The sequence below is a fragment of the Procambarus clarkii genome, chromosome 24 (assembly GCF_040958095.1).
Source record: "Procambarus clarkii isolate CNS0578487 chromosome 24, FALCON_Pclarkii_2.0, whole genome shotgun sequence".
Taxonomy (NCBI): domain Eukaryota; kingdom Metazoa; phylum Arthropoda; class Malacostraca; order Decapoda; family Cambaridae; genus Procambarus; species Procambarus clarkii.
Window position 1 is genome coordinate 11,968,829 of NC_091173.1, and position 13,875 is coordinate 11,982,703.

General features: G+C 42.4%; 7 non-coding genes across 7 annotated transcripts; 3 read left to right on the forward strand and 4 right to left on the reverse strand.

The window, feature by feature from the left end:
- Positions 1-1,949: 1,949 nt before the first annotated feature.
- On the forward strand, positions 1,950-2,021 carry TRNAP-AGG (transfer RNA proline (anticodon AGG)). Its single transcript has one exon. It is a non-coding gene; the product is annotated as a tRNA-Pro (tRNA).
- A 71-nt stretch (positions 2,022-2,092) lies between these two features.
- Positions 2,093-2,164, forward strand: TRNAP-UGG (transfer RNA proline (anticodon UGG)). Its single transcript has one exon. It is a non-coding gene; the product is annotated as a tRNA-Pro (tRNA).
- Positions 2,165-3,088: 924 nt separating this feature from the next.
- Positions 3,089-3,160, reverse strand: TRNAP-UGG (transfer RNA proline (anticodon UGG)). Its single transcript has one exon. It is a non-coding gene; the product is annotated as a tRNA-Pro (tRNA).
- A 77-nt stretch (positions 3,161-3,237) lies between these two features.
- On the reverse strand, positions 3,238-3,309 carry TRNAP-AGG (transfer RNA proline (anticodon AGG)). The gene has a single exon. It is a non-coding gene; the product is annotated as a tRNA-Pro (tRNA).
- An 84-nt stretch (positions 3,310-3,393) lies between these two features.
- On the reverse strand, positions 3,394-3,465 carry TRNAP-UGG (transfer RNA proline (anticodon UGG)). Its single transcript has one exon. It is a non-coding gene; the product is annotated as a tRNA-Pro (tRNA).
- Positions 3,466-3,542: 77 nt separating this feature from the next.
- TRNAP-AGG (transfer RNA proline (anticodon AGG)) lies at positions 3,543-3,614 on the reverse strand. The gene has a single exon. It is a non-coding gene; the product is annotated as a tRNA-Pro (tRNA).
- A 3,799-nt stretch (positions 3,615-7,413) lies between these two features.
- On the forward strand, positions 7,414-7,485 carry TRNAP-UGG (transfer RNA proline (anticodon UGG)). The gene has a single exon. It is a non-coding gene; the product is annotated as a tRNA-Pro (tRNA).
- The last annotated feature ends 6,390 nt before the right edge of the window (positions 7,486-13,875 follow it).

The window sequence follows — 13,875 nt, forward strand, 5'->3', positions numbered from 1 at the left end:
ACCTAGCAGTAAAGACGTCCCCCAGGAGTTGGCAGCTGTTATGGGGTTGCACCCAAGGGAAAGGTCAGTAGGCCGACCTAGCCGGCCTACTAGGTAAGTTTACCTAAATAAGTTTACCTAGATAAGTTTACCTTGATAAGTTTAACCCCGGGACCTGTAGCGCTCCTAAGTTGCATTTCTGAAGCACATATGATTCACATTTAGGATGTGGCGAGTTCCAACATCAAGCTTCAGTTTTTTAGTTTAGTTCATTTATTATGCACCCCATACCCATCTTGTGGGCGGTAGTGGAAAGGGTTACAGAGGCACATAATGGGCTCAGGGACTGAACCCCACAATTCATTTAGCTAAACAGGTTACAATCTTGATGAACTAGTTACAAAATTCAGTATAAGTCGTCACATCAACAATGGGTTCGAGATCGACCACAAGTACAGTTTCTAAATTAAGCAACTGACATATATGGAGAGCTAGTGTCACAATTGATATGTTTGTCCTGCACACCGCCCCCCATCCAGTGGGCAGCGGTGGATAGGTTACAATCACTTAGTTACTACCTACAGTTAGCAAACTGGAGATATTTGGCTAAAATTTCTGGTAGCAGATCATTTTGAATGAAATATTTACACATCGCTGGAACATTGGTTATATAATTGTCTCTAAATTCACGTATCTTTTCGCACTCCATCACATAGTGACGGAGGGTGTGCGAATAATTTTGCTGACACAGTTTACATTTGGTCAGATCTACATCAGCAGATAATGAGAATTCCCAGAGATACTTGTAACCGAGTGTAAGCCGAGCAGTAGTAACATCTAGAAGTCTGCTGATTTTATTGGATGATCCATATTTGTGTGGCTCCTCTTGCATGATAATATGATGATAGATGGAATTACTGGTGTCAATTTCACTTTGCCTCAGATCTACAAGATCTTGTTGAAGTTCTCGGTGTACTGCTGCTCTCAGATTGCTCATTGACAATCCAAGGTTACACTCAACGGCTCCTTTAAAGGCAGATTCTTTGGCTAACTTATCAGCTTTATCATGCATTCGGAGGCCAACATGAGATGGAGACCACATGAAATGGACTCTGTTACCATCCTTAATAATTTTGTTGTATTTGTGTCTAGCTTCGGACACGAGCATGTTACAGTTATGTCTTGAAGAGTTGAGAGCATTTAAGGATGATAAGGAGTCACTTACAATTAATGTATCAAGTTTGGAGACTTGTACACATTTCAGTGCAAGGAGCAAGGCAAATAGTTCAGTCTGAAGGGTAGAGGCCCAGTTGTTTATAGCTTCAGATACGAGTTATGTTGATTGTAAACGAGAAACTTTCGTTAGACAGGAACATAAGTAACATGATGAAATTGTTTATGTAATAATCTAAGATGAGGTCTGATAAAGACCTTTTGTGCCCTCTGTAATGCTTTTGCGCTACCGCTCACAGGATGAGTATGGGGTGCACAATAAACTAGCCGCCTTCGGCGGCAACAATCAATCGATCATGATCAAATTTGATAGTTTAGTTCATTTATTATGCACCACATTCTCATCTTGTGGGCGGTAGTGGAAAGGGTTACAGAGGTACATCACGGGCTCAGGGACTGAACCCCACAATTCATTTAGCTAAGCAAGTTACGATCATTAATTTGATGTATGATGGGCGCCTTCACGGTCTAGGCCTCTCCGGGTGTGACTCCTGCTTTGGGCGCAGGAATCACACAGGGATTACATCCCAGACAACCTTATACTTGTTTTGTCAATTAGAAACTTTGTGCTTCGAAAGTAAAGAGAAATTTATTGAAGTGATCCATGAAAGTTCATGGCCCATTTTTCTCGCTTAGGGTGCAGAGGACTCCAGAGGACAGGCCGGGTATATATTTTCCAATGAGTATTACGCGTAGAAGGAAGGAGAAATGTACTAAATTGAACCTCAAATTCCAGTGGCCTGTTGGTCTAGGGGTATGATTCTCGCTTAGGGTGCGAGAGGTCCCGGGTTCAACTCCCGGACAGGCCCTGATCATCTTTTCTCGTCTGAACCTTACGAACTGGAAGAACACTACATAAAACTGAACCTTCATACTCAGTGGCCTGTTGGTCTAGGGGTATGATTCCTGCTTTGGGTGCAGGAGGTCCCGGGTTCAAATCCCGGACAGGCCCGAGTGTTTTCTTAACACTATCAGCACAACTCGATCTCAGTCATATGATCATAGACCACAATAGGTTAGGCGGGTTGTGTACGTTGTTTTCAAGTTGGGAGCTTCAAACTTGACACACAACAAATCGGGAGCATGGGATGATGTTATCAGTTAGTAGATACATTATTTATCTCAGTGAACTGTCAAAGAAAACGCTTGTACCAATGCCCAAGCGCTTGGGTACAAATGCCCAATCGCTTGGGTACAAATGCCCAATCATGGCGTGTACAACTACCGCCCACAGGATGAGTATGAGGTGCGTAATTAACTACCGCTTACTGGATGAGTTTGAGGGTGTACAATAAACTAGCTGGCTGTAACAATCAATCAAGCTACAAACGCAACTCATTCCGAGTGAGCTTCCGCAAGAGAGTGGGAGAGAGAGAGTGCATGAACCCTAAAAATGAGTCTATAGAGCGGCCACTTAAGTTTATGTCCAAAATCTGAACTATGCCATAATAACAATAATTATAGCATACGAAATCGTTAGTGTAAGAGTCCACATATGTACTAAATATGTACTATAATAGGCCTAGGAGTTAGGTTTTTACACTCTTCCTCGAACCTCTTCCAAATATACCAAAATATAAACAAAATGAGGTACTTTCTGTTTGCAAATTCAATGTTTTGTAGATATACTCTACAGTCGCTATATGTACTCTCGTTTGTGTACAATGAGTTATTAAGGTAGGCCTGAGGGGTCCTTCACTTTGCTGTCCAAAGAGCTTGGAAAGGATGTGGGAGGAAGAGGGATGTGGCGTTGAAATTCTTGGAAGATGATTTGGATGTGGAGAGAGAAGGCGTGAAAGTTCAGTGGCAGGGGAAGTATCCCTTCCTGCGGGAGATCACTCTGAATATGTTGTGTTTTCAGTATGCAAAACTACTTGGGCCTGTCCGGGATTTGAACCCGGGACCTCCTGCACCCAAAGCAGGAATCATACCCCTAGACCAACAGGCCGCTGGGAAAATAGATTTAGTTTTTTATAGTGCTCTTTACATCCGGTATACAAGCGCTCAAATGTGAAAAATAGCCACGGGCCTGTCCGGGAGTTGAACCCGGGACCTCTCGCACCCTAAGCGAGAATCATACCCCTAGACCAACAGGCCGCTAATGCTTATATCTAAGTTAGATGTAGACGTTCTTCTTCTGCCCCTATACGAGATAAAATTTCATTGACAAAAGCAGTATCTGGGCCTGTCCGGGATTTGAACCCGGGACCTCCTGCACCCAAAGCAGGAATCATACCCCTAGACCAACAGGCCACTGATGTTCAGGGGTTCAGTTTTATATAGTGTTCTTTACTTCCGGTTCATGAGGTTCAGACGGGAAAAGATGATCAGGGCCTGTCCGGGAGTTGAACCCGGGACCTCTCGCACCCTAAGCGAGAATCATACCCCTAGACCAACAGGCCTCCAGCATACGGATTGTAGTTAGATTTATACGTTTTGTCTTTGGCATACAAGGAGGTGAAGATTATTAGTGACTTGGGTGTTGTATAAGTGCAGTGGCGTCGAGGACAGGGAGAGACATGATAGCAGCCAGTCAGACTGGTCGGGGCGTGAGGGAGCTATTGTGGGGTCTCCACTGAGCTGACGGCGACGAAGAGTCGGCAGGTCCGGCATGATGTAGCAAATGTGACTGTCGGATGAGTTAGCGATGACTATGGTGCAAGAGGATGGGTCGGATGAGCAGGTGGAGATGTTCGGAATGAAAGTCCCAGCTGTAGCAAGGGTCATAAGTAGCAGTCCATGGCGGGCAGTAAGTCCAGTGAGAGGTCATATGTTGCCGTTTGTCTGGGCGGGTTCTTTTAGTCACTTTAGGGGTCACTAAAGTAACATTTGATTTTGGTGGTTTTGATTATTATATATAGTCTGGTTACAGCAGTTGTAAGTTAGAAATTGAAGGACGGTTCAAGATATATAACGGTGTATTGATAGGTTGAGACGAGGCTTATTATCATTATTAACATCTTTATTGACAAAATTAATTACAATTTTGCCTAATCTGAGGATTTTGATAAGGTCTTATTAAAGTGAGGATAATGCTGGTATTCACTGTCACGCAGGACAGAGGGTCATACACAAGACAATAGGTCTAAACTGTAGGCGGAAGTACATATATATCACGGTTACAATCAGTGTTTTAATGTATGGATATTTGAAAACAACTTTCTGTTGTGCACTGCCACTGCCGCTGCTGGCGGGAGCAGGTAGGACGCGGTGCTGAAGGTGGCCGGAAGCGGCTAAGCTGTAAATTCCTGGTTGGGCACCAGAACCTTACAGTGAATTCAATAGAGTTCCGGCTCGATTAACTTTTTGTCCTATTGATTGATTGATGAAGATTAAGCCACCCAAAAGGTGGCACGGGCATGAATAGCCCGTAAGTGGTGGCCCATTTGAGCCATTACCAGTATCAATAGATGATACGGGAGATCTGTGGAGGTGCGACTGCACCCTGCGTGACGGGAGATGTCTCCCGTGTTGTCCTATTGTGGCTGAATAGGTTATAAGGCAGGTGTGTGGGAATCACCAACACGCCGGTTCAAGTCACCTCATTGCCCCAAGATTGCTTGATGAAGATTAAGCCACCCAAGAGGTGGCACGGGCATGAATAGCCCGTAAGTCATTGCCCCAAAAATATTTTTCTCGTATATTTTCACCCCTTCCATGCTCATTCATCCTTCTATGCTCAATCACCCTTCCATGCTCATTCACTATACCTTCACAGCTCTACCATGGTTATTCACCAATGCCTTTCAATTCAATTCATTTATTCAATGCCTTTGACTCATTCATTCACTTCACCCTGGGTGGGTAGCACAGCTATACTCTGGATACCATCTCGTATAATAAGACGTTTTGTTCAAAAATCTACTAAGAAAAATCCTTCAGGGTCGGTATATCAAAGGTGATATACCGCCGGCTTCCTGTCCTCGTCGAGGTCACTGAGAAATTATATGTCCTTGAGGTAAATATGGCGTCTGTCTGATAAATGGGAATACACAGACGGTCTGGACAGAAATGGTTGGACATGTTTTCTTTCACCTAATGCCGCTGTTCACCTAGCAGTAAAGAAGTCCCCGGGAGTTAAGGAACTTTCAATTTTTTAATTTTGCCCCGAGGGGCGAGTTTATTGGGGAGCGCCACTCATCCTGTGTGTGGACACACCGCCATATAGACAGTATTGGGCAGCGTCACTCATCCTGTGAGTGGACACACCGCCATATAGACAGTATTGGGCAGCGTCACTCATCCTGTGAGTGGACACACCGCCATAGTGACAGTATTGGGCAGCGTCACTCATCTTGTGAGTGAACACACCGCCATAGTGACAGTATTGGGCAGCGTCACTCATCCTGTGAGTGGACACACCGCCATAGTGACAGTATTGGGCAGCGTCACTCATCCTGTGAGTGGACACACCGCCATAGTGACAGTATTGGGCAGCGCCACTCATCTTGTGAATGGACATACCGCCATAGTGACAGTATTGGGCAGCGCCACTCATCTTGTGAGTGGTCACACCGCCATAGTGACAGTATTGGGCAGCGCCACTCATCCTGTGAGTGGACACACCGCCATAGTGACAGTATTGGGCAGCGCCACTCATCCTGTGAGTGGACACACCGCCATAGTGACAGTATTGGGCAGCGCCACTCATCCTGTGAGTGGACACACCGCCATAGTGACAGTATTGGGCAGCGCCACTCATCCTGTGAGTGGACACACCGCCATAGTGACAGTATTGGGCAGCGCCACTCATCCTGTGAGTGGACACACCGCCATAGTGACAGTATTGGGCAGCGCTACTCATCCTGTGAGTGGACACACCGCCATAGTGACAGTATTGGGCAGCGCCACTCATCCTGTGAGTGGACACACCACCATAGTGACAGTATTGGGCAGCGCCACTCATCCTGTGAGTGGACACACCGCCATAGTGACAGTATTGGGCAGCGCCACTCATCCTGTGAGTGGACACACCGCCATAGTGACAGTATTGGGCAGCGCCACTCATCCTGTGAGTGGACACACCGCCATAACAGCATGTACAACACTCTCCAATAGGAAGCAATCGCGCTGGGTTGTTCATCCTGTCACGGTTGTTATCGATTCAGCTACTCGGAACAAGTTCCAAGTAGCACGGGCTACTTGGAAATGTGAGCCCGTTGTGGACTTACCTGGCTCAAGAGCGGTGCTGAGTGTGATCTGTCCTGTCACGTGGTTGCATCCTGGGGAAAGGTCATTGATTGATGAAGATTAAGCCACCCAAAAGGTGGCACGGGCATGAATATCCCGTAAGTGGTGGCCCTTGTGAGCCATTATCAGTATCAATAGATGATACTGGAGATCTGTGGAGGTGCGACTGCATCCTGCGTGACGGGAGATGTCTCCCGCGGGAAAGGTCAGTGGGCCGACCTAGCCGGACCTTGACTCAAGTCCCAGACAACGGAAATAAACTAAAAATTGAACCAGACCTTGATCAGTTTAACCCCGGGACCTGTAGCGCTCCTAAGTTACATTTCTAAAGCACATATGATTCACATTTAGGATGTGGCGAGTTCCAACATCAAGTTTCAGATACGAGTTCTGTTGATTGTAAACGGGAAACTTTCGTTAGACAGGAACATAAGTAACATGATCAAATTTGATAGTTTAGTTCATTTAGCACCCCATTCTCATCTTTTTGGCGGTAGTGGATAGGGTTACAGAGGCACATCATGGGCTCAGGGACTGAACACCACAATTCATTTAGCTAAGCAAGTTACAATCGTGAATTTGATATATGGGCGCCTTCACGGGCCTGGCCTCTCCGGGTGTGACTCCTGCTTTGGGCGCAGGAATCACACAGGGATTACATCCCAGACAACCTTTTACCTGTTTTGTCAATTAGAAACTTTGTCCTTCGAAAGTAAAAAAGAAATTTATTGAAGTGATCCATGCAAGTCCATGGCCCGTTGGTCTAGTGGTGTGATTCTCGCTAACTCGATTCTTCGCGGCAGGGGATCGTATTCCAGGGACCATAGGATTAAGGACTTGCCCGAAACGCTACGCGTACTAGTGGCTGTACAAGAATGTAACAACTCTTGTATATATCTCAAAAAAAAAAAAAAAAAAAAAAAACTCCAAAAGAACAGGCCGGGTACATATTTTACAATTAGTATTGCGCGTAGAAGGAGAAATATACTAAACTGAACCTTAAATGCCTGTGGCCTGTTGGTCTAGGGGTATGATTCCTGCTTTGGGTGCAGGAGGTCCCGGGTTCAAATCCCGGACAGGCCCACTTACTTTTTATTTTTGTATATAAACTCATTATAAAATCTCATTATATACGCATAATAAAACCGCGGCCTACTGGTTTAGTCCAGAGAGAGACAGCCATTCACAGTTCATGACTAATGGAAGGCAGGTGATGGTCTGCAGTAGGCTAATATATATTATATACTATATATTAGCACTGTGTCTTGGGCTATCCACTCCCCCTATATATATGTACCTAAGCCATGCAACTTCACCATTGTAATCACTGTTATCAACTTATATCATAATTAACCGCAAATTTTGCTACAATGTACCTATTAATAATCTTCAAATTTTACTACAATGTACTTATTAATATGAAGACCAAACCACACACCAGAAGATGAGGAGGCGACGACGTTTCGGCCCGACCTAGACCATTATGAAGTCGATTGTCGACTTGATAATGGTCCAGGACGGACCGTAACGTCAATTAATTTCAATGTCATGTTTGGGAGTTGAGGCGAAGTTGTTTTTCAGCGTGATTATACCCAGGTGGTGGTCAGGTCATCAAACATCATTTTAGATCAGTAACTGTTGTCGGGGCTTTTGTTAATAGTTGGCAAATGTAATCAATTGGTTTCTGTGTTAATACTGCAGCTAAAGTAATAATAATAATAATAATAATAATAATAATAATATTAATAATTTATTTGCAAGAATGTATTTATTTATTTATTTATGCATATACAAGAATGTACAAAGGAATGTGAGGATACAAATATGGTAATTACAGTCTTGTAAAGCCACTAGCACGCGCAGCGTTTCGGGCAGACAATGTACAATGGGTTGGTAAGCTTGCATAAGATTGGTATTTTTAAATTCATGCATAGCCACTAACACGCATAGTGTGTCGGCCAGGTCCTTAATCTAACATATCAGGTAAGATAAAAGGGTACATTGTAGCAAGGTTTTTTATATCAATAACTACAACACGTGGGGACCGGGCCGCGGGGACACTAAAAAGCCCCAAAATCATCTCAAGATAACCTCAAGATAACGTTGACAGCGGTGATTATACTGGTAAGGATATATGTCTTAAGTACTAATATTGGGGAAGTGGGTAGTACAAGATACAGTGAGAGTTTGAAGCACAAGGTAGGAAACTATGAGGATGAAATTAGGGACTTTTTGGTTTTACTTTTGAAAATGGCATAGGTTGGACAATTTTTTTTTTATTCATCAAGGAGTAAGTTTTAAGACTGGGCCGTTTTATTTGCATGGAATGTTTGCACAGATTTAGTCTGACTCTGAGGATATTAAAGATATATTTATTTCTGGTGTGGTGATCATGGGTTCTATTACACTTATCAAGGAAACGTCTCAGAACAAGATTTAACATTTAGGAACAAGGTTTTGTACATGTATATAGCACATGAGAATGTGTTGAGTGTATGTTTAACATGTTAAGGGACTTCAACAGAGGGGCTACCTTGAGTGTTGCTACCTCTGTTCAACAGAGGGGGCTACCTTGAGTGTTGCTACCTCTGTTCAACAGAGGGGGCTACCTTGAGTGTTGCTACCTCTGTTCAACAGAGGGGCTACCTACCTACCTACCTACCAGAGGGGCTGTAATCAGTAATCAGTAATCCATGGCAGTAGTCCTAAGAATCCCGGTTAATGTCACGATTTTAACGGTGCGCGCACGGTACGTCTTACGTACGTTAGTAGCTGAATCTTCTCTGAGTGTTGTCTGAAGACAGAATTTAGTATAGTTCTGATAGCAGATTTTTTTCTGAGTGATGATAGGCTTGAGGTAATTTGCAGTGGTTGAACACCATACCCAGATACCGTATGTTAGATAAGGATAGATTAGTGCGTAGTGTAATGAGAGGAGAGCAGAGTGGGGAACATAATATCTGATTTTATAAAGTATACCAACCGTTTTTTGAGACTTTTTGGCTATGTGTTGTATGTGGGTGCTGAAGTTCAGTTCAGTATAAATAGAATAGAATATATAACAATAACGTCCAAGTAATGGAGAGGATTCGAACCGGGGTCATATTGAGGTGAAAGTTACTGGAACTCGCGAGGCGACATTTACCTTAAGACGGTGTTGTTAAACTTATTTTTAACTTAATAAAACTACCTTCACCGACAAAGTAATATTAATGAATTATTAAGTATTTAAAATGGATGTCATTTAGAGTGCCAGAAAATTTAAAATTGCCCCTGTTCTGGTCTCTCTAAGATCCAGGTGCTTAATTTATTAATAAATGTTATATTTGCGGATTGATAGGTTTTCGTGACTAATTATGACTTTAATTACGTACGTGTTTGCATTAAACTGGGTACGAATAATACACAGTGTCTGTGGTTGTGGTGAGTCCTAGCAAGCACAACTAGGTGAATACAGGCGCGGAACCTGACGATGAGAAACCGGGAAACCGTCTTCTTTCTGTAATTGGAGTCTATAACTATAATAATTACGACAGTGGCCGCGACAGTAGAAGAAAACGGAGGTCGGGTAAAGAGCACTATATTTACTGGTATACTGTTCTATTTATTTTATTTATGTAATAATTTAAGATATTCTTGTGCTCTTCCCAAATTTTCAGTTTAGGCAAGTCGACAAGACTCGCATCACATGTTTTCTGATTCCATGGATGACTAACCAAGCCGCGGGAGGGAGACATTAGATGAACTTGTGTCTATTTATTTATTTATTTATTTATATACAAGAAGGTACATTGGGTTTGTGAGAATACATAGCATAGTATTTACAATCTTGTAAAGCCACTAATACGCGCAGCGTTTCGGGCAGGTCCTTAATCTAACAGATAATTTTAAGTAGGTAAATTCTAGCAGAATTAATAAAATGATAACAGATACATTGCAAGAAAAAAAATGAGATGAGAGAGATTAGTAAGTATATTAAAGCACATTGGTATATAAAAGCTCTGATTGATTACATTGACAGCTTGATTGGTAATTTAAACAAGATCTACCTCTTGCTCCAAACTCTGTCAACCTTCAGAATAGAATCGGGTAGCAGCACAGGGCTCTGTGCACCTACGCTTCTTAGAAAAGGATAATATAATTTGCCCGAAACGCATTGCGTAATAGTGGCTTTAGGCATTGTATGTACTAGCTCTATATATCAATCCATTAATGTAACATCACTTGTATGTATGTACCTTACGAGAATAAACATATTTATTTATTTATATATAATGAGGTACAATGAGTTGTGTTACTGAAGGTTTTGGTGATTACACATTCTCACAAAGCATCGTACACGGAGTAAGTCCTTCAGTTACCCCATTACTCCAGAGTCATTAGGAGTAAAGTGTGTTAATCAGTTCTTTAATGTACTATTTAACCTGATAACGGAATGCTATTTTAAAGCCTTGGTATTAAAATAATAACTTAAGTTTAATATCTGTTTAGGACAAAGGTTCACTTGTCATTTGACTAAAAGAGTACTAAAACTTTAATAAGCCTAGATAAGTATCCAGGTGGTTTAACCAACAGGAGATGGACGCTTATTATAACCACTAGGCTCAGTTAATAAATGTATTACCTAATTAGTAGTAAAAATACACTAAGTGTACTTAGTTCTTTAATGAACTAACCTGAGGATGGGCTGTTCAGAAAATGTATTATGATTACTAAAAACTCTTAAGGAAGTATTATGATTACTAAAAACTCTTAAGGAAGTATTATGATTACTAAAAACTCTTAAGGAAGTCACATATATTGCACACCTGACTCCGTTAAAATCACCAGGAAAAGTTGTTTATAAAAACTAATATTTCTTAAAGTCTTTAATTTAGGCCTACCTTGACCAGCCTATGTCCTTCCCATACCCCAGTTCATTGCCCTGGGAATTTGGGCGAGGCTGGCTCCAAGCTCCTGGCCTCCGAATTTCGAGAGACAGGCACTACCTCATAGGTATTCTTGGAGAGGTACCTAGTGGTATCCAGGATATTCTCTCTCCCGATACCCCCCCTCCCTTCACTCCCCCTTCTCCTTATCCTCCACCTCTCCATCCTCGAATAGACATATATTTCCATTTATATTGAAGGGTACCCGGGTCTCTTCTCCCTCTTTCCACTTTTTGCCCTCTCTTCATCCCAAAAAATCTCTTCTCGTATCCATTTCCTCGCCTTCTCCCCTTTCGTCCTTTCCCTCGCCCCCTACTCTCCTTCTCTCAGGAAATGTATTAATATGCATTTAAACAACTCTTAAGTTTTCTTTTTTTCCTTTATAAATTATATTTTTTTCATCCCCTTCTTCATCTGCCCCTTCTAACACTTCCAGCCCCCTCTACCCCACCCTGCATGCCCTCACCTTCCCCCCCACCCCCCCTCTCGAAACATTTTTTATTAAGACACACTAAACCTCAATGTACTCCATCTGGTCACCATTTGGTCCGGGAGACATCTCCCGTCACGCAGGGTGCAGTTGCGCCTCCACAGATCTCCAGTATCATCTATTGATACTGGTAATGGCTCAAAAGGGCCACCACTTACGGGCTATTCATGCCCGTGCCACCTCTTGGGTGGCTTAATCTTCATCATCTTCATCATCATCACCTCAATGTATGGGTCTATCACCGTTCCTTTCGCAGCCCGTTCTCCAAACAGATCCAAAGTCCATTCCTTGCACCCGCCAAACCCCAGCTGTTTATGAATGAAAAACGGTTTACACACGACTCAACTGATGACGTTCGAACACTTCCGGAACAAGTGCTTCACTGACGAATTTTGTTCGAACCACAACGCTGTAAATGCTTCACCCACGTACTACAAATAATCGCCAAGAGAACCTAAATACCTAACCTAACCTTTGCCTATATATATATAAGCACAATATGCTAATATATTATAATATTAATTTATATTTGAGAACATTTTCGTTTTGAATGAACAGCATGTAAAAATTTATGAATGAGTCGGAGGGGTCGACCGCTGGATGTAATGGACTTAGAGTCGAGGACAGGTTGCTTTCCGTCAGGGGGATGGGTGGGGGGGGGGACGTAGAATGGAGGAATTAGAGTGGAGGAGACAGACAGACAGACATTCCCAAGCACCACCAGTACTTCCCCTAGTATAAGGTTTCTAATTTCTAAAGGTTTCTAATTTCTAAAGGTTTCTATTTACCCAAATCATCCGAGTCTATTAGACATGAATCATTGTGAAAGGAATAAGTCACAACAACGACGCTGAATAAAATTTAGCCCAAACTTTAAACGTGAAAATTAAATTAGTTGACGTTACTGTCCATTCTGGACCTTTATCAATTCGAAAATGAGCGAGGATGAGTCCTGGATATATTGAATAGGAGGGGCATTTTGTGTGTTACCGTGGGTTCGTTAATAGAGAAGACTTTCTTAACAAACATGCGGGGACGAACGCACTAGTGCACGCACACAAACACGTGCACGTGCACACACACGTGCACGCACACAAACACGTGCACGCACACATATACGTGCACACGCACAAAACATATATTATGAGTAATAGGTACCTAAGTGTCCACTGGAACGGCAAAGTTGACAAGACGTATATTTGGACTTTTAAGGATTGAGAATTTAAACCACGAAAAAAAACAATTTAAGTGTAAACAAATACATTTTTATTTGTAAAATACACACATCACAAAATGTTAATTATATGGAGTACGAGAAAAGATAAAACACCGATAACAGAATTATTAACCACCACACATACATTAAAAGCTAATATTGTATTTGAGTGTCTAACAGTGTCTCACAGTTTTTCAGTAGCTTATAAAAATTACAATTTTTTATGGCTTAGCCAAGTGGTCGTATTTTGATAAGATGTTCAGATGAACAGCGGTGTCAATCATCCCCCTCCGGGCAAATGGGGAGATAAAATGATGAATCAACATTGATTCAGCGTCAGTCAAATATGTTTCCCTGCTGGGATCAATAAAATATTACTAAACGAAGTATAAAACGGGTTTAAAACATTAATATGCATGCATGCACCGGATGAGTGAGCCAGGGACCAGCCACAGCCCAAAACCACTACCACACGACCTCCTAGACAGTTGAGAGGCGGGACCAAAGAGCCGGAGCTCAACCCCCTGCAAGCACAATTAGGGGAGTACGTGACTAGATCCAAGTTGAGTTATGCAAGGAAAGAACTGTTCCCCCTAAATCCGGTTTATTAGGCTGTAGTGTCTAGGGAAACTATTAATGTGGGGTTTACAAAATTTGTAAACCTGTGTAGCACCCTCATAAAGGGAAATCATTTTGTAAGACCTCTCGATACATGCATTAAAACACGTTCACTGCATGGCCATCCTTTATATATCCCACTGCAAATGATTCATTTATTTGCATTCTTTATTAGTTGCAAAATTGAATATGGCTTTAGAAATTACATTTATCATGTCTCT